Source organism: Rhododendron vialii, chromosome 1a (genome assembly GCF_030253575.1).
Source record: "Rhododendron vialii isolate Sample 1 chromosome 1a, ASM3025357v1".
NCBI lineage: Eukaryota > Viridiplantae > Streptophyta > Magnoliopsida > Ericales > Ericaceae > Rhododendron > Rhododendron vialii.
The window spans coordinates 15838432-15865161 of NC_080557.1; the positions used below are offsets into that span (position 1 = coordinate 15838432).

A 26730-nucleotide genomic window follows, 5' to 3' on the forward strand; every position below is an offset into this window, starting at 1 on the left:
GACATCCTTTTTTATTGTCTTTGTTTTCCTTTTTTGGCACCTCTCTATTTCGACTAATTATTCAGCGCTCCTGAATTGCCATGTGGCATTACTAATCATTTAAGTGCTTTCGAACTGTCATGTGGCATTATTAATCATTTACATAGGCGACAAATTATGCGTACGTAGCGATAAATTATGCGATAAAAACATTACCATATACTTTTGTTAGGTGATTGAGAGATAAAGAATGACTCACATTATGTGTTAATGATATTTGATGAGAATTGATTTTTAATTTTGCCACAGGCAAAATCACTCCCCTATTTTATTGCGAAAAATACCACATAATAACGTTACACGGAACTCCGAAAGTATACCAAATAATTTGCACGAAGAATTCATTTTAAATCCGAATAGTTGATAAAACTATTGGAGGGCTGTGATCGAGCCCCTGCACCCATGCACTACAGGTTTTCGAATCCCCCCTTTTGTACTTCGACAAAAAACGAGGATTCTACTTCTTCCTTTGGCGGTGGAGTATTAAATGCTCGCCACCTGCCTCGTCGATGCCCTCGGCATGTCTCGCCAGTCCTACGATGCCCGCCGCCTCTTCAACTGGCGGAAGGGCGGACCCCAAACCGGACCCAACGCCGGGAACTTCGCCCTCGTTGCCGCCGAGGTTGGTTTTAATATGCCAAATCTTGATTTGTTATTATAACTCAAGTGTCCGAACCAGTTTATGCTCATCTAATATTTATATTTTATTTTTGGTAACTCACCTAATATGTTTCTAGTTATCTCTATGTTTTTGTGGTTTTTATTACCTCGCATTTGTTATTGTTATCACCGAGAAGGGTTTAAATATCGACCGCTACTTGGACCGCCACAGCCTCTTGAGGTGCTACACCCGATTCCCGCTACTTATCATTTGACACTCCCATAAAAAACTTTATATCTTTCTCAAAACCAATTGACAAAGAGTGAAGAGGTCCCAAATGTTATTAAGTGATCATCCATTCCACTCCTAAGCAATGTCGGACTTTATTCCCTTAGCATTCCCCTTCACGTGCATGTAGCCTCTTTATGGGTCTATCATCGTGCAGCCTTTTTGCTTGTCTGTCATTGCGGGATTGGGGATTGTAAATTTTTAAAATATGGGGTGGAATGGGGAGTGCAATTTTGTTCACCCTCCTTAAAAGATGGTGAACATTACCCTCCCTCTTATTGGTTGAAATGGTGTGGATCCCACTACAAAGTGATGTCATGCTTACCATGCAATACACTTTTTGGTAAACATGACATCACTTTGTGGTGGGATCCATATCATTTCAACCACTCCATATCATTTCAACCAATAAGAAGGAGGGTAATGTTCACCCTCTTATACCATGCGGAAAACTTTACATCTATTTCAAAATCAATTGACAATAAGTGGAAAGGTCCCAAAGGTTATTAAGTGATCACCCATTCCACTTTTAAGCAATGTGGGACTTTATTTCCTTAGCGACTCCCGCTATAGCTATTTAAAACCTTGTTGCTATGTGTCCCAAAAGCATTTTTTAAACCTTGATCACCACATCCCTAGATTGTGGAATGTCACTTATTCGGTGAAGTGCACCTCCCCGCTTTCTCACCTATGTCGGGATATGTAAACTTTTGTCCTTGTATCATGCTCCCTTTTTATATGCTTTCTCTTTCCTTTGAATTTATCGTTTTATCGTTTTACCATTTTACTAGTTTGTTTTTTGGTAGAAGTGCACAAATCAATTTCTTTGTATTTATACATATTTTTTTGGGCCATTTGGTTATTGCAAATGTGCATTGCGCAACTAGAAATTGTGTAATTCATCGACTAGATTGTTTGCATGTTCTCTTTTGTTTGTACCATGGGGCAATATAAAAGCTGTATCTTATGCATTTCTTTGAAGACATAATTGAAATTCTTTGATCACTTCGTTCGTTACACATGATTGTCGAACTTTAAATGTTTTGTGTTCAATACGCATAAAGAGAAAAAGAAGTGAATCCGTTCATTGATAAGTTTATTATACTTTCTTCGATTGTTGGAATGAATCTTGCTCATCTAAATAGACAAAATGTGGATTAGCTCATTTACAAATAGACGATGTTTGAATTAATCAAACCTAAAAACGATGATTTGGCTAGCTATTCAAATGTTCCTCTATTCCTTTTCCTCTTCTTGTTGTTTCTAAGGCCTTGACATGGTTAATTTGTTTCTAAGGCCTTGACATGGTTAATTGATACAAATCAAATAAGTCGAGATTAGTTTCTTGCTAATGACAGTTCTGATAATATTTTTTCGAAAGTACCAGAGAAAAATAATGACAGTTCTGATAATACTTGAAAGATCATCACACTAAATGAAGGGTACATTTAAATTATTTAATCAACAGGAGGAAAGAAAAACTTATATTTGCATGTTATTTGATATGTTTTAGTAAGTGATGGATAGAGAAAAAGAGTATACCTTTTTATGTGTTTTTTTTTTTACCTCGTGAGAGGGAGGAAAAAGATTCATGTAGCCGACCCCAAGTGATTGGGACATAAGGCTTGGTTTGGTTCGTGAAAGGGAGGGTTTGTGTTCAACCAAAATATGCATTAAACTCTTATTATGCTTAGACTTCTTAGTTGCACGAAGCGGGAGCGGGGGAGCAATGATCATAGAAGTGTGGGAGCGCCGTTGGGAGCGTTAGGAAAAATTATAAAAGTTATAGATATTTTTATGTATTTTAATATAGTTAAATGTCCAATTTTTTTTATTTATTCTACCACTTAAATTGCAAAACACAAAAATATTTATAATTTTAATATGTGATTCCAGCTGGGGCGGGAGCGAGATCGGTGGCGGAGGACTATAGGAGCTCCTATTTCGAGACGGGGAGCGTTTACCAATAATACATGAATATATGTAATGCAAGTAAATATTATTATGCGTCATTCATGTTAATTGCAAAGATTGTCTTAGTGACTAAGTAATATTATAGTTATATCAAGTAATTGAGCAAATTTAAGTTAATATTTTTATAATATCTTATCATTATTTGGTCTCTCTCTTTTATTTTTGTTTCTTTTGGGATTTATACACCTAAGAGGTTCTTTCCTAGTTGGGAGCGGGTTCCTCAATGGGAGCGAGGTTCCCAGGAAGGAGCACGGAAGCGAGGTTCCGAGGTGGATTCGCCACCCACATAGGAGGTTCCTGCAACTAATCTCTTATGTCCTTTGCTTTGAAATAATCATGAAAATTTAGCGAGTTCCATCCCTGCTTGTAGAAATAAATTGGTTATGGTATGTACGACTGAAGGTGGTTGTGTCGCAGGCAGCTATTTTGTAGGTACTAAATAAAGATAGCTTGGTCGGCAAAGTTAGAACTGAAATCCGTCCACTGGATTTGTTGGGGTTATCACAATGATCTGTTCCCTGTTACTCATTAACAGGTGTTGCAGAACAGGCAGGGCTCGACTTCTGGTGTACTAACCATTATGGGATTAAATGAGTTGCTTGATCGTCTAGCGTCAAGCGAGAACAGGTAAACCACTCCTGATGTTTGTAGGTGGTTATGAGTCGGTGGTTCTGGAATGTTGATCTTGTTATACAGTTCCCTGTATTTTAATTTGAACCCACTGATTTTTTTTCTTTTCATGGAGTTAGTTACTGATCAAGAGCAGATTTCCATGCGTCTTTGGCGTCTGAATACCATTTATTTTGTTGTATGCTGATACTTTGCTAACAGTCAATGGCCTTTTCTGATGTTTTGACTTAGGGGTTGTAAAGGAGTAGGCTATGGCTATGTAAACAGCTTCAAATCGTGTAGCCAGACGCAGTTCTTTTCCGTCTTTGGAAGTCCCACTTGTGTACCTTCGTTTGGAAAATCTAAAAGTTGATCATCACCTTTTCAGTTTTTCTCTACTTCCTAAATTGTTTAAAAGTACAATTCAATGGCCCAAACAGTATTCCAATAAATCGGCTACTTTTGTGAAGTTGTCATTCAAAGAGAACTTTGCCCATGGTCAACCATCTGGGAGTAACATTTTGGATGCCCTGAACTGAATCATGATCTAGGGGATAAAATATGTACAATTTGTTTAAGATGCAATGCATGCTCACAGGGAGAAAAAGGCGTGATACTTACGGTCTCTCGAATTGATTGTTTCATAGGGTATCTACTCCAGTACTTTTCTCAATTGGACCTTTCATCTCCAAAATTTCTGATTGTGAAATTTCAAAGTCTTAAAACCCATTCACTTTCCAGACCCAATTTGTACTTGGAAATATTAATGTTTCATGCAAGTCATAACCTGATTTTATGTGTAATTTGCTTATGGACTTACACATTCAATGAATAAGTATGGTTTTACTTGGCCAAAATTTCTGGAGGTTATTCACCTAAGTGAATTCTGTTGAAGAATCTCCTACTAATTCTCTCTTCCTTTTCTTTGACCCTTCCCCCTGTCCCGGACTTCAAGCCTCTTATTCTCTTCTCCTTCACGATGAACATTGAGCACTTGAGAAATTAATTTATTTCAATTTACAGTGTAAATAGCTTGTCACATTTGATCCAACCTCTCACACAATAGTGAGTCCCTTATAACTGTTGCCAGGACATAGACCATGCCGAATGCAGGTTTCACAGATTACTCCAGGAACATACTTCTCCAGATCTGCAAAAACTTGTCAGTAAAATGTTTCAAAATGCCATGTAGTTGTTGCCTTGCATTGTAACCGTATTATTTCCTAGTCTATTCAAGAGAGTATTTTTTGTCGGAAATCCTTCTAAATTGTGGTTCTCGTCACGCTGATTTCTAGCTTATTTTTTTTTCGTGTAGTACACTTTCCAATTGTGGAAGCAGAGCGGAGAAGATTTCTGTTCTTTCTGATCTGATCAAGGAAACTAGTGCACAGGAAATGAGGTGGATTATAATGATAATTCTGAAAGGTTGTTCCTATTTGTAATCATGATTACACGGTGTTGCCCTTCTAACATGTTCAAGCAATTAAACTTTTGTCTTTTCACTTTCTCTCTCTGCTCTCCCCCTTCATGAATTTCATCCTGATGCTGAAGACTTGTTCAATGTCACCTGTGACTTGAAGCTAGTATGTGAAAAATTAAGAGATCGAAATGAACGGCATAAACGCCAGGTTTGTTCAAGTCTTGGAGTGGTTCTTTTTAACATGGGAATCCTGTAGCCAGTTGCCACAGATGTATTGTCTGGTGTTATTAACTTTTAAACGTGTTATTCTGCCTTCATTGTGAGGGTAAAATTCTGTCCATTTCTTTGCCCTTTTATTGTAGTAGATAATATCACGTAGTTCACTCTTTATTGAGGAGGTTTGTTATTCAACCATGCTCTCATGATGTTTCTTATCATGTGTATTAAAGTTGGGATACATTTCTTTATGCTGCAGTTAATTTGGAGCTCCTGAGCTGTCTCTTATTGTTTTGGGATGTCAAGACTATATTTTGACAAGTTATGTTTTGCTTTGGATAAAAAATGCTTAGAATTGAGCTATTTTGCGATTCTAACCTTCTTTATTTACCTTTTAGCTGTCCAAGTCTTATCATCTCGTAAACTACTAGGATAGTGGAGGGATATCACTAAATTTTACCACATATGGAAGATTCTCCATTGTCTAATGACATTCTACTGTGCAATGTCGACTTTGCGCCCTAACTTTGTCTTCTATGAATGCGGAGAGTAGGGGTTACTATGATTTACATGACTTGGGTTGTTGACCTAAAGGCCCTAATTCTTCATTACGGGTAATATCATTTTAAATGTCTATACTATAAGGGGAGCCTTCCATTGTTTCATTTAGATTTCAATTGAAGCAAATTGGATCCTGTACTTTTAACTGTTCAACAACGTCCATCCAGAAACCCCATTAGGGATTCGGACGTGAAAAACAACTGTGAAGTCTATGTGGATGTTGAATTTACGTGCAGTCCATGTGCAGAGAGATCCCGAAGTTTACAATCTTAAAATGTTGAATGCAAATTCTAAAGGCCCCAATCACATAATTATAATGGACAACGCATTACTTCCAAATAACTTGTGCTTAAGCTTTTCGGTGGCTCCAACAAGTTATTGGGCTAGTGGAGGGTGGGTTGTTACAAATTTTATCAGAGAAAAGCCCCGCTCTTCATGGTGGGAGCTGAGTACTACAGCATTGCCACTAGGAGAAGGCTGGTGGCCATGTGTGGCGCAATGAGAATGCTGTGGATTTTGACACCCTAATCCCACTTTGGTGGGTTAGAAGAGGAGTGCAGGATAGTAACTTGGGCTTAAGTATTTTAGGCCATGTTGTTAGGCTCTAACAAGTTACTCGGCCCGTGGTATACACGGGTGGTTGATCCAAGTTAATTGGTAGTAACGGGTGATCCATTATATATCCTTCATGCTTCTCCTAACCCAGCAATATGGGATTGGGGTATCACACATTTGGTCAAAGAAAGCTGTGTAGCTTTGACCATTAGGGCTTTAATGGAAAAAGAACATGTCAAAACCTTGATAACAAAATCTAAATTGTACGGTGATGCAATGCATAGTGATTTATCTATGTTTTCCTTCTGTTTCATCAAGTTAAGAGTTCAGCGTCTATCTTCATTCTTAAATTATGGAATTTTCTTATGTACTCAACTTAGTTAAAAAGGAAATTACAGCCTTCGAAATGAAATTGCCGATGCAAAATGATAAAGCCAATCGAAAGTACATATGGCTCATTTCCCTGTGATAGTTATGTTTGGAAAACAATTTGTTTCCTAGGCTTTTATCGGAGTGAAGATGGAGTTATCTTTATATACATTTTTGGGAGTGCAGTTTCTAGTTTGAGCACTAAGATTGAGCAAGAAACTGCAGATCGCTTTAGGCCTCCATGGAAAAATGGTTCACTTAATAGTTTGGTTTTGGGTGGTCTTTTTTTGTGGGGATACTTCATAAGCAAGTTTGTTTCAGTGCCATACAGTAACTCTGGACTGATCCCTCTGTAACGTGATGGTAGTAGCATCACATAGTTAAAGCAGAGTAGCAGACATTCTTCCCCCATGGTTGCTTCCCAATGCCTACCAAAACCAAACTGCCTACATTGGTCTATTTCTTTAGACATTTTTCCCATTCATAAATCTGCTAGAAGAACTCCACAGGGTGGGGATGTGCAGCATTTGGAAAGTTGGAAAATAAACATGGATAGATATTGACACATTTCTTCAATAGAATACCTATTGATACAAATTATGAGGAATGGGTAACAATTGAAAACAGAGGCTGTTCAAAAAAAAAAAAAAATGAAAACAGAGACACAGAACATATTGTATGTACGTAGATTTGTCTAAACTTTATTGACAAAATTATATGTCCTGGAGGAAAATGTCAAATGTTGTATGATGGGATGCATGAAAGTGGAAGAACGTATGTAGATACATATGTAGCTACCATGAGCCTTTATCATAGTTTGGATTAGCTATTGATAGTTTGACATAATTTCCATTGCAATTTAGGATATCGAAGTTGGAAAACCTATGTGCCCGCAACTAGCTATGAGAGTTGGTAATGCAAACACTGCATGGAAAAAGATTTGGCTTTTGATTTAGTTCAATGTAATCGAATATGATCTAAAAGTCATATCCTTGATTTTATATGTATGCGTTATGATTTCTAAACTAGGATGATGATGATGTTGTAGAGACAGTTTTTAGGAACTTCATAATAGGACGAATTACGGATTCTATTCTTAACGCCCATTTGTTTTTTCTTTCACATGCATCTTTTATTTACTTGCTCTCTTTCATTTGAAATATGTGGCTTGTTCACGCAATTCAGTGTCCTAGCTCCACTGAACAATTTTGCTGACTATACTTTCTTGCTTCCGTCTAGGTTCATGGGAAGGAAGTAGTCATCGAGTGCAAATTTGATGGTGACCGCATTCAAATCCATAAAAATGGACAAGAGATACACTTCTTCTCGAGGTAGTTGCTGCCTGATAGTTGCAAACCTGTTGAAATCTGGTTTGATTTTATTTCTGATATAGTTCTGTTGGTCAGGTTATTCCATAATTTTGGAGTTTTCAGGCATGAACTGTAGGGTTCACCCATATGTTAAGCAACTTTTTCTTTTCTTGCTCTTTTTTGGTATGTGATAGGGTATTAGGTTAGAAAAGTGAAAAATCTCGTTCCTATTTAGGAATCCTAGTCCAAGTTGGTGTAAGGATTCTCACACTGGTGTAATGCCTTTAACTCAATGGGGATGATCTTTACATACTTTCAGAGCTTCGGAACTTTCATTCAGATTTTTGATGCTATTAAACCAAGGGTTGATGCAAATGGCTTCTAGACTTGCCTTCTTTTTGCTGCTTCTCTTCAAAGTTTGAACCCTTTGAAGCAAGGACCTTATTCGCATTGGTTGCCTTTAGTTCCATTTCTGGAATTTGAGTACCCACTAAGAAAAGAGAATTCTTTTTGTAGACCAAGTATGTGATGGATCTCTGTCAACTGAACTGTTTTCATTTTAACAACTCTGAAGATTTTAGATGTACTCTACAACTATGGCACTCATGCAGGAACTTTCTTGACCACCCTGAATATGGGCATTCCGTGACAGATGTTATAATGCAAAATGTTCTTGTTCACAGGTACTAACTATATCATTATCATGTTCATACTAAATGTAGTATTTGCAAGTGAACACTTGCTGATTGTATCCTTCCTTTCCGTGGTGGTCACTTCTGGATATGGTGTTGCATCTTCAGGAGTATGTATTTGTTAAGATACTAACTGTCCTAAAAGGTTAAGTTGTTAGGAATAGGACATGGGCCTAACATTGTATATCAAGCTATCTAATATCCTCCCTCACGTGCAACCCCGTCTTGCACGTGGAGATGCAAACATCAACACATATTGCGATAGAATGCAGAGGGGAGAAAATGCAAATAGAGAGACTTGACCCAAGACCTCTCTCCACTTGTTGAGCTCTGATACCATGTTAAGTTACCAATTGTCCCAAAAGCTTAAGCTGTTAGGAAATGGGCCCACAATGTATATCAAGCTATCTAATAGTATTGTCCATATGGAAGCATCATCCCATTATTCTATTTTTCTCTCTCGTTGCTTTGCCCTTCTTCTCAGGTGCATACTTGATGGTGAGATGTTGGTTTGGGATTGAACTATGAACCGTTTTGCAGAGTTTGGTTCAAACCAGGAGATAGGTCGATACTTTTTCCTTAATTGTTATCATCTTAACTTTTTGAGGTCTTTGGAAAATCAAGTTGGTTATATGGTCTGTTATTTCTTGTTTCGTAGCCAAGATAGCAAAGGAGGGATTTGATACTGACAGACAGGTTTGCTATTGTACAATGGCTGTGATGTTGTGTTTTTTCTAAACTACTTATAGATTTAAAGTTTGCACTTTCTTTTGGTGCAGCTGTGCTGTATCCTTTCTCTGATTATTGTTTTCTTCCGCATAGAGCTGTTGCCTGGATTTTCAATGCTGTTATTTGTTTCAGATGATGTAAAAGTATGAGTAATGAAATGTCTTATTTTCTGGAGTTTAAACTTGCACTCATGACAATGCCTTGGTTTTGTTTACCTTAACTTGAGATATGGCTAGATGTTGCTTTTGACATTCTGTATGTTGGAGACACAAGTGTTATTCATCAAAGCTTGAAAGAGCGGCAGGAGCTTCTCCGTAAAGTTGTTATGCCTATAAAGGGTCGGTTGGAAATTTTGGTTCCTAGTGGTGGTTTTAATGACCATCGGCCTTCTGGTAAGCGATGATTTGCGATCTCTAGTAAATAGCTGGTACAGTGCTGGAATATTTTTAGTACCCGGTGCAGAAGACATACTTGGTGTGAGTTTGGATAAAATGGTCTATGACGCCTTGTAAACACAATTTTCCTTGGAAAATAAAGGAAGTATGCTACAAAAATTATGAATTTTGTAGTGTTCCGGATCCTTAACATGAAAATTAGGTGAATCCGACACTTATACTCATATCCAGCACCTGCACGCGATTTCATGTAACATAGGTGCTTCATGCTGTTAGAAGTTTTGTAACTAGCCTGTTACCTAACCATTGCACCATGGTGTAACAACCCAGAGTTTATGCACCTTACTCAAGAGAGTTACTAGCCACTAGGCCTCTTTTTCATCCCTTATTACAACTTGCCTATCAAATAAGGCAAGGAAATTTCAATTCAGCCAATTCTCAAATTTGGATAAGAAACGATCTATGAGTTATAGGTTATAAAAACTTAAACCACGGGCAGTTGGCTATAACAAACTCACACCAAGTATGTTTAAACCTGAGGTTGACCACCTCCAGATGAGTCTTACGACTCTTATCCATAATCTGAGTCTTATGCCTAGTTTGGCATTAAAGTTGAAAACTGAATATGCTTCCTACGTGATTGTCCAACCAGATCGGACACATACCCCATATCCTTACGAAACTGTCGAGTGTCTGATGTGGTTATTTCATTCCATTTCAAAGAGCCCATTTTTTTTTTTTGAACGGCGAAATATTATTATTGGGGAAAGGGGTCCAACCAAGAGTTGGAAAACAGCCATAAGGGACAAAGTCCCAACACCAAAGAGCCAAAGAAGCCCAGATAAAACAACGAAGCACAAAAACACCTAAGGGCCAAATAAGCCCAAATACAACTAAGGGCCTAAAACCCAGATCAAACAGTGAAAGCCCACACACCAAGAAGACCCAAAACCTAGCCCTAATCAACAGATCCCCCCCGTCCACCCTCTTCCACCACCGCCACCAGACAGAGACAGAGCATGTACCACCAACCACTGGACCACCCAGTCGACAACCACCGTGCTACCTCCAGCAACCCATCGACTAAGCGAACCGAAACCCAAAAATCAGCCACTGCTGTGGATGCTCAACCTAAGCCGTTAAGCAAACATAGGAAAACTCAATAGTAGATCCGTGGGGGAGACCACACCGGCCGACTACCACACACACCTTTAGGCAGCACATCGGAAAACCCAAGGGAGAACCAATAAGTGAGGAAGCCAGCCATGGGGAAGCAGAGAAACAGATCTGCCGATCAAGATAGGGGAACGAAAATAAAGGGAGGGGAGGATCGAGACGGATGAAACCGGATCTTACCAATACCACTCACTGGTGACTGAGAAACCCCAAAGTTGACCCGTCGGCCGAAATCAGCACACACAAGACAGATCTGGAAAAGCCCACTCGTAATCATTCACAAGCATCGGCCAAAACCCCGCCACAATCCGCTGAAACAGTACGCCGTTCATTTTGTGAATAACATGAAAAAAGAGAGATCAGAAGCAGGAGGGTGGATGGAGGTAGAGAACGGATAGAGGGAGAGGGATGAGATAAGGTGGAGAAAGGAAGACCGGGGGGGGGGGGGGGGGGGGGGGAATGCCTTTTAGAGAGAGAGGAGAGAGAAAGGAGTCGTCTCTTTCAAAGAGCCCATTAACGTACTTCGACAATGTCTTGAGGCACGTTGGGAATATGTTATCTTGTGAGATTTTAAAGATGTGGTGAGATGTTCGGTTGCGATGGCTTTTAAGGGTTGGGTTCCAGTTTCTGAAAACTCGCCCTAGTATCAAGCGATTCATCTGATGATTTAGTTCCTCGTTTCTATGTTTTTCCACCCAAAGTTGTTTATGCACTTCAAGAATCCATGTAAGTTTTCACTATTACTGGTATGATGCTTCCTGAATAAAAGTGTGCAGCGGCTTCAAGTGTTATACCAGAGCAGTGTGTAGTAATGTCATCGTGAAAAGTAGATTATTTCGGTTGGATTCGCTAGACTAACTATAAATTTTGTTCTAAAGTTAAGTCACTGCTTAGGAAGTAGTTATATGTTTTTTAGCAGTAGTTTATTCCATTTCCTAGTGATAATGAAAGGGCCCTATCGTTGGAAAGCCAACGGTGAAAATATGCTCTACTCTGCTCGTTATTGCCGACGTTGTACTTGTCATGCAGGGGAACCATGCTGGTCGGTTATTGCTTACAACATTGATGATGTAGAGAGATTTTTTAAAGAAGCTGTTGAAAACATGTCTGAAAACTGTTTACTTTGTTGTACCTTTATTTAATTGGGTGGTTATAGATCGCCTGAGACTTATTTGGGCATCCGTGGATAGTAGGCCACATAAAGATACTTTTAACTGTATATGATATCCTTTTTTGGGTATCAAGTTAGAATTTGACCACAGCAACTGCAGATCAGTCTGAAACTGTGATATGTGATAAGTCGATCAAAGTTCAACAAAGGTAGCACTATCAAGTGAAATCGTATTGGGTTTTTTTGAGTTCAACACTCCGCTGTCTCCTTTCTAGTGATATGTTTCAAAAGGGTTTTTGAAGTGTAAATTATTTCCAAGGACTTCCCTATGCCTTATCAAAATATCTCAAATCATATCCTATACATTTGTAGGAGGCATTATTTTTTATAATTTTTAGAAGTATAGAAACAATTTTTTGAAGAGTCTATGAACTTTAGGAATAGTTTCGCTGAGTTTCTTGCCAGTGTCCCTTAGTTCTTAGGGGATACCCTTACATTTTTTCCTGAAGGTTTGGAATGTTTCCCCATTATTATCGTAAGACAGTCGTGGTTGTACAGGAAGACCAATTTTGTTCCCAAGCCAAATAGAGTTTGCTGGTGACTTTTGTTGAACTGTTGGCCACCAACTCGGCTTAAAGCTCAAACTATTGGAGAGAGCCAACTTTACTACTCCCTCCATCCCTTTTTAAATGTCCATTATAGGAATACTTGCATTTTCAAAGCCCCCCCAAAAATGTATTCCATATATTTTTTATTTTGCACTAAATGAGCACTTTAATTTGGTGCAAAAAAAATTAAAAAAATTATATGAAAATACTTTTTTTGGGGGTTTGAAAATGTACGTATTCCTATAGTTGACATTTAAAAGGGACAGAGGGAGTATTATATCTTAAAAATGGCCCATCTTGTCTTGTTAAACTCTCATCCATAAGTGGGCTAAACAAGTGCAAGTACTTTAATTATCAGGTACACTTTGAATATATCATCTATTTCAAACTCTCATGCCAGGTTGAGTTATTCACAACCCCCTCATGTAAACGCTTAAGCTGTTATAAAGGGGTTATTTTTTGTTTATATCCCTAGGATTTCATCTTTATGGTCGTCGAAACTGGGTGTAATAAGAAATTTTTTTCTTGAAATATTGTCAAAATTAATTTGAGGTTGAGAGAGGAGGTCTAAGCATCCTGCTATTTTGGCTTTTGTGGTGAGAATTTCAAGAGAGTTTTTCTGTTTGTGGGCCTTGTCGCATCAAAGTGATAAACGACTGTCCAATCAGGCTTGTTTTTATTTTCTGATTAGTGACGTGTAAGAACAGAATGCATGTACCGGAATGGTATGGGGATGTCTGTGGTGTTTCCCTTGCATGATTCTTGCATTTGCTTGGTTTCAGCATCGAACAGTCAAATACTTGTAGCTTGCAATTCGATTTTTTATTTATTACCAAGACCTGGAATTCGATTGAGAAGTTTGTAGAATGATCTTGTCACATCCCAAGTTATTGTTAACATCGTACGCTTGTCCAATACTATTGTTTGTTCTATTTGATTCACATGGTTGTGATAATTAGTTTCGGAATTCTGTCCACTGGTTGAAGAAATTGATTGACAGTATGTCCTCACCTAAATCATTCTTTGTCTTAGAGACGAAGGTATTGTGCTAAAAGACTGTGGTTCCAAATGGGAACTAGGGGATCGAAGTGGGAAGTGGTTAAAGTTGAAGCCTTAGTATGTTCGAGCTGGCTTTGATTTAGATGTTCTTATAATAGGTATCTGATTACTATTCTTTAACCTCTCTTTTACTTGAAACTGTTAGGGACATAGTTTGTACCTTATTTCATATTTCGTTTGAGTTTTTGCATAGGAGGATACTACAGGTCTGGGTGTCGTGGAGGAGAGGTGAGCATTTTGTCCTTCTCCTTGCGATAAAGTTTTCTGAGTGTTACCACTCCGCTAAATGACTTATCGATTTCTTTATATACCTGAATTTGGCTAAAGTTGACTTTTGGTGTCCTTGTGGTACTGAAGGTGGCTCAATTTCTGGTGGGCCTTGTAGTGCGTTCAAGCCCAAACACATTCCCTAGCCGGTAAGCATTTTTTTTTTTTGTAGACGTACTGGAATGAGCTGCCTTTCTTAAATGAAGTTTGGGGACTGTGTTTATTTATTGTTTTCATTTTGTATGCTCTTTTTAGGTCTTTCAGAATTTTAACCTACCTTTACTCTCAATTTACTTCGGGATGAGTTTCAAGGCTGCTATCTATGATAATCTTGTCATAAAGGCCCCGTTTCACTAACTAAAATAAGTAATTATTTTTCAAAGTATAGGTGATGTATTGTGAGAGAATGACCAGTCTAGTAAAACGGAAAATAAGTGCTTAAAAAATAAGAACCTTAGCAGAACGGGGCCAAAGTGGTTTCACTTGAGCATGTGGGAGAAATCATGGTTGCCAAACTTCCTTTGATGTGGGAGAGCACTAGAACACTCAGAATAGCATTGAATATGGTAATAACTTCCCCCAATAATGGTTGAATCACTGTAACCAATTTTGTATAAAAGGCCATGAGCTCTATTGAACCATGTGCTACCATGTCCATGTCTTCGATTTACATATCAACTTTTGTTAACATTGGTCTTGCTTATTATTGGTTTTTCTTGTATTCCTTACTGGATATTGGTGCATGGGATGTTTCAATAGTTGGTGTTTAAAGGGATAGCGACATGGTTTAGCATATCCATATGGTAGATTAGAAATAGGGTACTAGTCGTGTTGGTTAGGTTGAGACATTCAACTCAATTGGCTGATAATTTGAAATATCAACATAATACAATCGAATGAGTGATGACGATACGTATCTCGATACCACGGTTTAGAACCCTGCCCCAGGCTCATATACTAGCTTTGGAGGTGATATTTTACCATTGTGGGACAAAGCTCCTCCTCTTCTTTGTACGTACGGCCCCCAACTGGGCCCAACAATGTACTTCAAGCTATCTAACACCCTCCCTCACATGCAACCACGCTTGCACGCCAAATTTGATAGATAGAGCGAAACATAATACAAAATGGAGAAGCAGAATGAAAATGGGGAATAAATGCAAACAGAGAGAGTTGAACCGAAGACCTCTTGGAACTTGAGCTCTGATACCATGTTAAGTTACCAGTAGTCCCAAAAGCTTAATGCTGTGTTCGGATGACAACTTTGGAAAATTTGGAAAGGATTTTTGGGGTAATGAGTGGTGAGAGAAATTAGGGTAATACTTGAAGATAGGTGTAATGGGAGGAGGGAGAAATGATAGTAATGATTGAAAGTAGGGGTAAGAGTGTTTTTGGAGTTGGAATTTTTTTTTCATGTTATGATCCGAACAAGGCATAAGCTGTTAGGAAATAGGCCCAACAATGCATATCAAGCTATCTAACAAAATGAAGGATCTATATCATAGGGATCGAAACGAAATAAATTGCTCTATGGCCCAAACAAAGGGGCAATCAATGAATCCTTAACGTTGATAGGAAGATGATTTCCAATTGATTTTGTTCTACGATATCCTATTGTCAGCAGTACCTATGTTACATCGACGTTGGTGCAGCCATGCGGATTTCGGGTCTGGGTATGGACCTAAGTAACCTGATTTTTGTAATTGTTGTCGAAAGAATACCAGGACACGCCAAATATTATAGTCCTTAGGTATGTCTTCCTTTTTTTAGGATAAATATAGCTTACTAGCTGCCTTCAAGCTTTTGTACATAACATAGTTGTATGCATACATTTTGGTAAATTTGAGTTACAAAATTTGGTTGTGGGTGAATGTCCAACTACACATTGTGGGTGGTGGTTTTGAGAGCTCTTCTCGGGTAGACCCGTCCGCCTTCCTTCTCCACCGAGTAACCTGCAAAACAAATCATAGGGCTGTGACCAGCCAAACGACCCTCTGACGCTCAAGTTAGTGAGTGGAGAAGGAGTAAGTACTGTAGACTCAGGATGTCGTACATTGCTTAGGGTTTATCCTTTGGTGTTTGTAGGCAGTGCGTACTTGCTCCCAAAGTAAAGCCGTGCCTGTGAGTCACGCGTAACCGCTTCAGTTAGTGACGTCTGGCCATCACATGGCCTCCATGTACACTAATCGAGATTCTTCTAGAAACATCCAGAACTGACTCTCGGGTCATCACGCGGTTGGCACTTTGGGTTGGGTTGACCGTTGGCACTGACCGTCCTACCGGAACGCAGACCTTGGGCTTACACCTGCGTCGCTCAACGGGTGGACTGTTTGGCATGGCCCACCACCGCTCGTCTTGTGGGTTTGGTTTACTCATTATCTCATCTCAGCCCAATATAGGTTTGGCCCAATACATGGGTCGGGTTTGGCCCTCCACACAAATTCCGGACATAGAGTCGTGTCAGTGTCCGAGACAAGTACTTGAATATTTAGAAGAGCCCATGTAATGTAGATCATTACATCCTCTTTGCATTTATCCAGAGACGTCACCAGTGCTATGGGCTTTCAGGTAGGACCGTAGGATGCAAATACGTTGGGGCCTGAGACAACTGTCTCCAATGAACTGGACAAAATTGCCTCGTAACTTGGACCTTCGATGCAGTCCCTCCCTTAAAAAACCTCGTCCAGAAGGTTTTCTGTGATGTAATAGATGGAAGTTAGACTATGAGTAACCCACGTTGTGGAGTTTAATTGTTTGCACGGCACTTAGAATATGTATGTACCCTTTTGTTTTCTGAAGTCTGTCAATCTTCAAATGATTCTGACCGCATTATGTTGTTGCAGATTCATTTCTTTTTGCATGGTGGGAACTGGACTTTCTGACGAAGAGCTTGACGCTGTTGTCACTAAGTTAAAGCCTTTTTTTCAGGTATTATTTAGATAAAGGTGTTGTCTATGTAGTGTTTTCTTTAATTACCCGCATTCAGAAGGCCATGGAGACAAAGAAGACTGCTCTGTATATTAAGGTCTCCCTTCGCACTTACTCTGTGGTCTTGGTCCTAAATCAGTTGTGACAGTGGTCTTTGAAGCCATGTTTGTGCATTTTTTAGGCCCCTCAGTTTGGCCCAATATGCAATCAATTTCACATTAGGCAGGTTGCAATTAGCTTAGAAAGGCATTTTTTTGGGGTGGGCAAATGATAGATTGGCATGTTTGGTTCAACTTACTCCAAGCTTGATGCTAATGAGTAATGATCCATAAGCACATTCTACAAACATTCCACCTCCAGCTTCAAGACAATCAGCTGCTTTTCAGCTTAACTGACATATTTTTCCCCTCGTACGCTGCAAGAAGAAGCTGCACCAAACACACTTGCACTAGCGACTCCCACTTAAAAAGCCATAAGGAGCCATCATATGGTCAAAACATAAAATGTTATTTAAAATATTTTCAGGAGTGAATCTGTTGCTTGCGTGTATGAACATTTACATGTCCTATTGGCTGTTACAGTCTAGATTAAGCTGAACAGTTGACTTTTCAGGAGAAACGAACACCCAAAGAAGGCACCGCCAAGTTTTTATGCAGTTACAAATAACTCCAAAGAGCGACCAGATGTTTGGATTGACAACCCTGAAAAGTGAGCTTCTTTTTTCCTCTTTTTGAGCATGAGAAAATCTTTTATAAAAGATCACATTGTTCACCTTTTTTCTCTTTTTACTTTATTATTTTTCGCAGATCAATTATTCTATCTATTACCAGTGATATTAGAACAATAAGGTCGGAGGTATGGTCTTAGAAGATGGCTTTGATTGTTCTCTTCTTATTAACTACACAAAGATTTCTAGTTCAGTCGTAGAAAGCTTATGCGGTTTTCACCCACACAGCTTGGTTGTTTGATATCACATTCTTTGACATACTCATTGTCATATTTGTTTCATTTCCCAGGTATTTGCTGCTCCATACAGCTTGAGATATCCGCGTATAGACAGAGTGAGATATGACAAGCCTTGGCATGAATGTCTTGATGTGCAATGTAAGCTGATGAAATGTGTGAAAGTGATATTGTCCATAATTGAATCTTTTTATTTAACTCAAATGGTTTTGTGTATGGGTTTCTGCCTCCTTTCTTTAGTTTTTTTTTTTTCTGTTAAGATTGTTTTTAAAAGTATTCGGTTGGTTACTTTAGGTTTTACTCATGTTTCTTACAAGTTAGTATGTTTTATTTCCTCAATTGCAGCTTTTGTAGAATTGGTGGATTCAAGCAATGGCACCGCAAAGAGGGGGGCTGATTGTGGAGAAGTGCAGAACAATAAACTAAGAGGCATGAAATTATCACGCAAAGGAGAGAAGAAGAGAGTTTCTGTTGTTTCTCCTCGTTTCATTCAGACTGATGTTTCTTACGTAACGGAAGCGACCTTGATATTTTCAGACATGGTGTTTTGTATCCTCAATCATGTGGATTTAAATAGTTCTTAGTTCTGCACAAAATAAGTTATACAAAATTTGTCATGAATGGAAACCTTTGTATGTGTTACTATAATGTACATTTGTTAAGAGATTCCTCAAAATTGCAATAGTGTATCTTATGTGCATAAGTTGTTTAGAGACTTTTGCTGACCAGGTCAACTTGACCTGATGAACCGGATGAACATTTTAGTGTTTTAAGGTTTATGTATGCCGTGACAACTTACATATCGAGATGTGATCCTTTCAGAGGTATGCTGTCACTAAATAACTTTGGCACCTTTAGGTTTTTTAAGTGTTTTATGTAGTGTTTTTTCTTCCTTGACATCTATAGACTTTGTCAACGTGCCTCCAACCCATTCACTGGATTCCTTGCACAAAATGGTAGCGGAGAATGGATGAACTTTCTCCATGAATTTGAACAATTCAGTTACTCACTGCATTGCATCTGAATGTAAAGGTCTCTCTCTCTCTGTACATGGACTTCCATTCCCATATTTTTTTGCTTCTGCTTCTTTTTGTTCAATCTGGCTAATGGGACCTCTAAACTGAAAGAGGAAGGAATGGGACATGTAACAGGCACCCGTAGCTCTTACCTCTTATTAATAATAATAATAATAATAATAATAATAATAATAATAATAATAATATTATTATTATTATTGTTGTTGTTGTTGTTGTTGTTGTTGTTGTTGTTATTACTATTATTGTTGTTGTTATGATTATTATTATGATCACCATTTTTATTAGGAGTTTTTAAATATCCATCCTCATAGCTCATCCCACGTAAGTATTCATCCTGGTCATTTTGAACAGTTATGTTTTAATCTTTTCAATGTGTGAAATACCCTTGTTACCCCTTATTGTTATTAAGGTGTGAATATGTGTGTGTATATATATTTATTGCTTGTTTGATTCCTAAATTAAAGGGATTTGGATGAATACCACAATCCTTCTTGATTCCTAAATTAAACCTTATTGAAGAAAAATTAAAGGGATTCCGTTTCACATCACAATCCTCCAATTAAGTGAGAAATAATAGGAGAATTTCAAATTTCCAAATTTTTGAATGTGCAGATTATCAAATCCCAATTATTTCTATTTTCCTTTATGAAATATTCCTACAAATGCACCATGAAAATCAAACTTTAAAAACATGACCACATATTCATGAATTCGCCATGAATAATCACAGGAAATTTATTTTTGATCAGCAAAAAGATTATATTAAAAACTTGATAAGGATACATCAAGAAAAAAAGAAAGCCTAAACCATGATATTGATACATGGAAAAAGGGAAAATAAACTTCCAATAATGCATTGGAAGAGAGAAATAGGAAAAAAGAGAAAAAGGCCAAAACAATAGGCCAAAATTAGCAACAGACTAATTCATAGACAGCCCAGGCAGAAAAACAACTTGAAACACCTTCGGAATCTCCAGTCTTCAACATCAAAGTGTTAGCATATGAAGCATCAGCAATAGTGGGAAAGATCATACAGTTCCCTACTAGACTTTTAGCATGCCGTCTATTCCTCTTGTGAGGGAAAGAAGAGAAATTGTAGTAAGTTAGTAACTCCTTGGTCCTTCTCGCATATGCTCCCCTATTTAGATACTTTTAATTTCTATTACCAATGGAGAATCTTTCTAAAGTATCTCCCTGGAAAATGCAACTTGTCGATTTCAATCCAGGGTGCACCTTGCCTTCTTCCAGCCATTTCAGGTTTTATTTCATCATGCTTGTTCAAATGAACACGTGCAGGGATCAAATTTGAGGCAGCAAAACTTCGTGGAGATATTATTCATTACTCTTGGCTCTTGGATTGTCATTCACAGAAAAAGCTCCTCACATTGCAGCCAAAGTTAGTATTTCCTTCTCTGGCCTTGGTGTGGCTCATTAATTGAATATTTTGCAACTTTACACATAAAGATATTTGCTATCATCTTCCTCTTGAAGGTACTTCCTCTTCCTTTCCGACTCTTCAAGGAAAAAGTTGCAACAAGAACTCGATGAAAACTTTGACCCTTACTACTCGGATCTCAACATTGAAGACCTTAAACAGGTAGACTTAACAAGGGGACTGGCCTCCTGTATCTTCATTTATAGGGTTGTAAGCATATTAAGTGTCTAACTAATGGAAGAACAGAGAGTAAGGAATTTGGAGAAGGCTTTGCAATTTCAGCTTTCTATGCTGAATAAGTAGGATCATATCTCTCTGCACAAAGCTCGTAATAATTTTTATGCATATTTTATTTTTCCTATGTTGTGGAACTGTGTCCTTTTCAGCACTTAAGCAACATAAGTAGTTCAGAAGATTCCAAGACCATTGACTACTACAAAGGGAAATTCTGTCCAAGGGATAAATGGTCCTGTTTTCATGGTTGCTGCATTTACATCCACTCTTTACCTCAGACTTTGTAAGATTCTCTGTGTGGTTCTTCAACTTCTTACGAGTGGACTGTATTTTACCTAGTATAAAGGACCTACTTTTATGAAAATTGTTTACTTCGTTTTAAAGGAATTCAGATTCAAAAGTTTTAGACGAACTGGCGGTGAGGAGGATGAAGCTTGAAATTTCAATGTGTGGTGGCAAAGTCAGCAAGAGTCTTTCTCAGGCTACCCATTTAGTTGTCATATCTCCATTTGGATTCAACATGGACTTCAGTACAATATTGAGAGGGTATGGTACTAGTCCTCATATGATGAAATTGAGAATGAGGTTATTTTCTACAGCCACGAGTTGCATGCTTAAATCAATCATTTTAACTGGATTATGTGAGGTCATCAATTTAGAATTTAGGAATTATTTAGGGTGTGCTCGTTGCTTCAATCTGCTTGTGTAGGTTGCCTATTGATGATCGTCATCAATTAGGCTGGATGCTATGCAGTAAATCAATGCCGTTCTACTGTGCACCTTGCTTTGTACTTGCCAACAATAGCTCAAAAAACATTGTTGGGTCCATTTTCAAACATTAAGCTTTTGAGACTTAACATGGTATCAAAGCTCAGGTTGGAAGAGGTTTTGGGTTCTTGTCTCGCTATTTGCATTTGTTTCCTATTTGCATTCTACTTCGCCCCTTTATATTTTGTTTCGCTCTATGTATAAAAATTGTATCTCCACGTGCAAAACGGGGTTGCACGTGAGGGAGGATGTTGAATAGTTTGATATACATTGTTGAGTTCATATCCTAACAGCTTAAGCTTTGGGGACTGCTTAACGGTACTAAGTTGAGCATTGATGGAGGTTCTGGTTTGCCAGTAGAAGTTGTGTACTTGCTGCGGCTAAGTTCATTGCTATAATGAGGCCCGAAATAACAAAAGTAAAGAAATCCGAACAAACATGAAATTTGAACTTTGTGGGCTATGTTTTCTTCTGCCTTACCTAATCTCTTGTAGTGAAAAATTTGATATCAATCCTAGTTATTACATCTTTTTCACATAAATGTTTGATTATTAAGATTATACTTACTGGTGGATTACAGTAGTTGTTATTACATCACCTTCACACAAACTATAAATTATTCTTGTGCTTTGGTATATTTATAGTTCAACCAATGTTTTCAAAGGCTAACTTGAGGCTCGCCTCGAGCTAGGCTGTCAAAAAAGGCCTCAAGGCCCTCGAATTTGTGCCTTATCCTCAAAAAGCCTACATGTTATGGATTCTCTACAGCTTTCTATTTCGAATGTCAAGTTGGAAGGTCCCTAGCAATTGGATCTTTGAGACATTCGTACAAGGTGCACCTTTTGTGCATTTTTACATATTTCCTGTCAGGTGTATATTGTTTTGGGACGGCGTGGCCAGTGGCCTATAGATCTTCACAACCTCACCCTCTCTCTCAACCTGCCAATCTTTGCTTGAAGTGAAGGCACACCTTTTTGGGTATTTTGTTATTGTAAAAATTGGTGTACAGTATATGCATGCATATATATATATATATATATATATATATATATATATATATATATATATTTGTAGGTTTAGAGGTTTTATATTTCAGTTTAATCTTTTCAAATAAATTTATGAATCTATTAGACTTAAACTTAGAATTCTAAATGCTTACGCCTCAATACATCAAGCGATAAAACACCTCGCATTGCACATTCACTTGTCGGTACACTGATTTATACATTTGTATGATGAGAAATGGTTCAATTTCAGGTTATGGATTACCGTTGTTTTTTATGTTCAGAATTATAAGCTCAATTTGCATTGAGAGGCCATCTTATAATATTTCTGTATTTTTGCTCTTTGTTCCCTCTCATTGTACAGCTTGTTGTCATCTGAGGTAAATGTTATACGTGGAAGAACCTTGCATGTTGTTGGATCTCAATGGTTGGAAGACTGCTTCAACAAGGGACAGAAATTGCAAGAGGAAAGATATAGTTTCAAGCCCACTAGCTTGGAAGAGTCAAGGTTTGGAGAGTGGTAATATGAATATCCTGTATATAAGTGGTATGGCACACGAGCATGCTTCCTTTGAGATCATATTACTAAAGGAACTTCATAGGAAGTTATGTAAAGTTTCAAATGGATTTCTGATGTAGGACAGATTTAGAACCCTTAGCGTATCGCTGCCTGCAACTGGAATCGTGGTGGTTTTGGGTGGGGAAATAAGAATATTGCTTGAATAAGTGCGCAAAGTAGAAGAAATGAGAGAGAGAGAGAGAGAGAGAGAGAGAGAGAGAGAGAGAGAGAGAGAGAGAGAGAGAGAGAGAGAGAGAGAGAGAGAGATGTGCTTCACCCTTGCAAGGGCTAGGCAGTTTTTGCAAGGAAGGACCACAGCAAAAACCCAATTACAAAGGCCTTAACCTTGTAAACTCAATTCATTAATCAACTCTATTCCAAATGAAAGATTACATCTCAATTTATAATCAGAGAGAGAGAGAGAGAGAGAGATGTGCTTCACCCTCGCAAGGAGAGATGTGCTTCACCCTCGCAAGGGCTAGGCAGTTTCTGCAAGGAAGGACCACAGCCCAAACCCCAATTACGAAGGCCTTAAACTTGTAAACTCAATTCATTAATCAACTCTATTCCAAATGAAAGATTACATCTCAATTTATAATCCATGGGAAAGACTCTTCGAATTCCTAGTACTCTAAATGAAATGAACCTAATTAATGAATACATCCAAAAAGATGTGAGGCTGAACCTAGATATATGCGCACATTGAACCTACTAGCATGTGTTTAATGCATCTAGATGAGTATTAATGCAAACACTAAATACATGATGACCACCCTTTTAACTATCAATGAATATTAATGCAAACACTTAATTCATGATGTCCTTTTAATTACCAAACTACCGTAGATGACCCTTGAACTACCAACTACCAAGGACACTTATTTTTGGACCAAAAAGCCTTCTTGATGCTTGTGCTATCCTTAGCCTTTGGTGTAGGCTTCCAAAGCCTATGACTTGTCTAACCACTCCATGGCTATGTCATCAATTTCATAAGTTTTGCATGATTGCATTTGATGATGAAAATATTTTGCAATTACGGTTGAAGACTAATGGCATTATTGTAACGCCCCAAACAGACTACTGGCCAGTACCTTAATTCTAAATCCATAGGCCACACCACATGGCCAAAATGCTTAAGCCCCATGGATTGCTCTGATACCACCTGTAACGCTCCAAACATACTCCTGGCCCAAGATCATCCATGTAGAATTCCGATGTGGGACGGGGTGTTACAATCGCCCCACTTTTATAGCCTTGTGTCCTCACGAGGGGTTTAGCACTAAAATAATCAAACCAAACCAAATCCAAAGTCTAGGGCCCACATGGTTGTGTACAGAAATTGCTATGATATCACCTGTGAGTCTGTAACACCCCAAGTAGACTACTGGCCCGGTACCTTAATTATAAATCCACATGCCACACCACATGGCCAAAATGCTTAAGCCCAAGTTACTAGTAGTAGCACACATGGTTTGTTATATACCCAAGATTATCCATGTAGGCTTCCGACGTGGGACAGGGTGTTACAAATACACAGCCATGAGCAATTTGAAGTAATAAGATCAAGGCTAGGCGAGGGCACTTAGAGCAGTCCAGGGTAAAGCAATGGCAGAAATGATTTCACATTTGAGTTCTATTGTAGTAAACAACTGCATAGTCAAAGTTGCCCAATTTTTAAAGTCAGTCTGATTACCTTGTGTGGAACTTATTAAGCAGTAGGTTGTGGAACTTATTAAGCAGTAGGTCATGCATACGGATCGCTAAATAACAAAATATTTCAATGAGTTGAAGACTTCTTAGTTAAGTGTGTTTTCAACTTAGGTTTACTTCGCAGAGATAGAGGCAGATACTTTTGCACTTCTCAACGAATTTCCCAGAAAGAGTGAGCCTTAGTAGAGTTGGAGGGGAAAAAGAGCAGTAAAGGTTTGCCCTGTATTGTCAAGTAATGTGTAAGATGCATATAATGATTATAACTAGCTTAGTTTGGTTTCAATTGATGCTTTCTAGTTACTATGTTCTTCACGCTATAGTTTGCCATGAATTTGTTGTTTGTCGGCTTAATAGGTCTATCATTTGGTCACCGGATGATTGTAGGAAGGATGCATTTTGTGATGTGATGATGTTTCAATATCTCCTTGCTGATGCTCATAAATCTAGTGCCTAAACTTCCACCTATGCTTATCAAATGTATGCAAAAGTCTTGGAAGTTAATAGAGAAAATTCCTTGCTTGTGAGATCTTAAAGAGAGGTCAAGCAGAAATTCCTTACTTCTAAGAGGACTCATTTTTGTTTGTCGTCTAGTTTCATAATTTGATGGAGAAAATTCCTTGCTGTTTCAACTAACAAATTCTGAAACCGCAAACTTCCACACACTAATATTTGTTCAAATTAGACTGCTAGTTGTACCTAATTACATCTTTTGCAAAATTTGTTTTTGTCACAAGTATGCTTGTTTCCACATCTATTTGATGTGGTGTGCAGTTCCGAGTGTCTTAACATATTTGTTCTTGGAAATCAGACAAATCATTGTGTCATTAATGAGCAAAAGTCTCCATCTAATACAGTGTGTTGTCTAAAATTTATGTAGTTTAGATTTACTGTCTTGTAAATTTGCTTTAGTCAGAAGCACGTAATATCTATTTATGTAACTTGTGTTCTGTGGTTTTCTTGTCTAGGAAGCAAGATCCTAGTCAATGTGACTCGTCTTGCATGGACAATGGTGAACAGCAGAATATGTCATCTCCTCCCACCAAAGATGGAAAACAGAGAAAGGGCAAAGCTTCTTCAAGACTTTCGAGCTCTCCCTGGAAAGATGAAATAAGGGAAAGAGGAAGACCTACAATCACGAATGGACATAAAAGGAAAATTAGTGTCATCCAACTTCAAAGACCACGGGGACGTCCCAGAAAGTCTACTACCGTACATGGAAATGAATCTGACGTGAATCCGTCTTCCAAGAAGAATGGCATTGCGGAAGAGATTGAAATGGAAATAGGAGATTACTGAAGTCCAACAGTAGAAGATTCTGGTTTATCAAAAGAAAGGCGAATAGTAAATACACATGCGGTTGGAGAAGATAGCAAACGAGGAGAGTGGGTTGGCAAAGCTCAGGGAATTGAATCAGCAAGTGGAAGTAAAGTCCATGACTGCGAGAAGCTGGAAGTGATGGTTGGTCCGGCTCAATTTATGCTGACAAATATGATACCGAGCATTGGGATGATGAAAGTTGACGGTATAGATACTGCTGTTGAAGAAGGGAAGCAACCAGAAGATAACAAAGGAGATAGTGTGAAGAAGAAAAAGAGAGTCAGCTACAAAGATGTCGCAGGTGAGCTACTCAGGGATGGGTGAATTGCCCCAAGTTAATGTATTGAAACCTTGTACCTCACATCAGTTGTGTATAGAAGAATTTCCAGGGTTGTAAATTTCAGTTGTTGGATGGTTATCTTTTGTTTTTTGTATTTAGCAGTGTAGGGGGTGTTTCGGTCATTAGGGTTGGTTAGAGCTTTGTTATCTTTTACTTGGTGTAAATCTGTCTTTCTTGGTTAGAATCTTGTTCCCAGGTTCAAGTGCCCATATTCACTGGGGCTAAACAGCCTAAACATACTCCTTGCACCACCCAAACGTGGTGGGATCTTAGCTTCGGTCCCGATATAAGTGCGGTTCCCCTAAAGATAGTGATGTGCTGTGTGGGACAGTACTCTTTTTCGGAAGTGATGGGTACCACACCTACGCTTACATTTGATGTACCAAAAAAAAAAAAAAAAACTTGTTACTTGAAATAGCATTTGGGTGTGATCCTTTAGGAGATATGTTTTGGTGT

At 38.4% G+C, this 26730-nt stretch overlaps 1 pseudogene; it reads left to right on the forward strand.

The window, feature by feature from the left end:
• The first annotated feature begins 479 nt into the window (after nucleotides 1–479).
• On the forward strand, nucleotides 480–26730 carry LOC131328802 (DNA ligase 4-like; annotated as a pseudogene).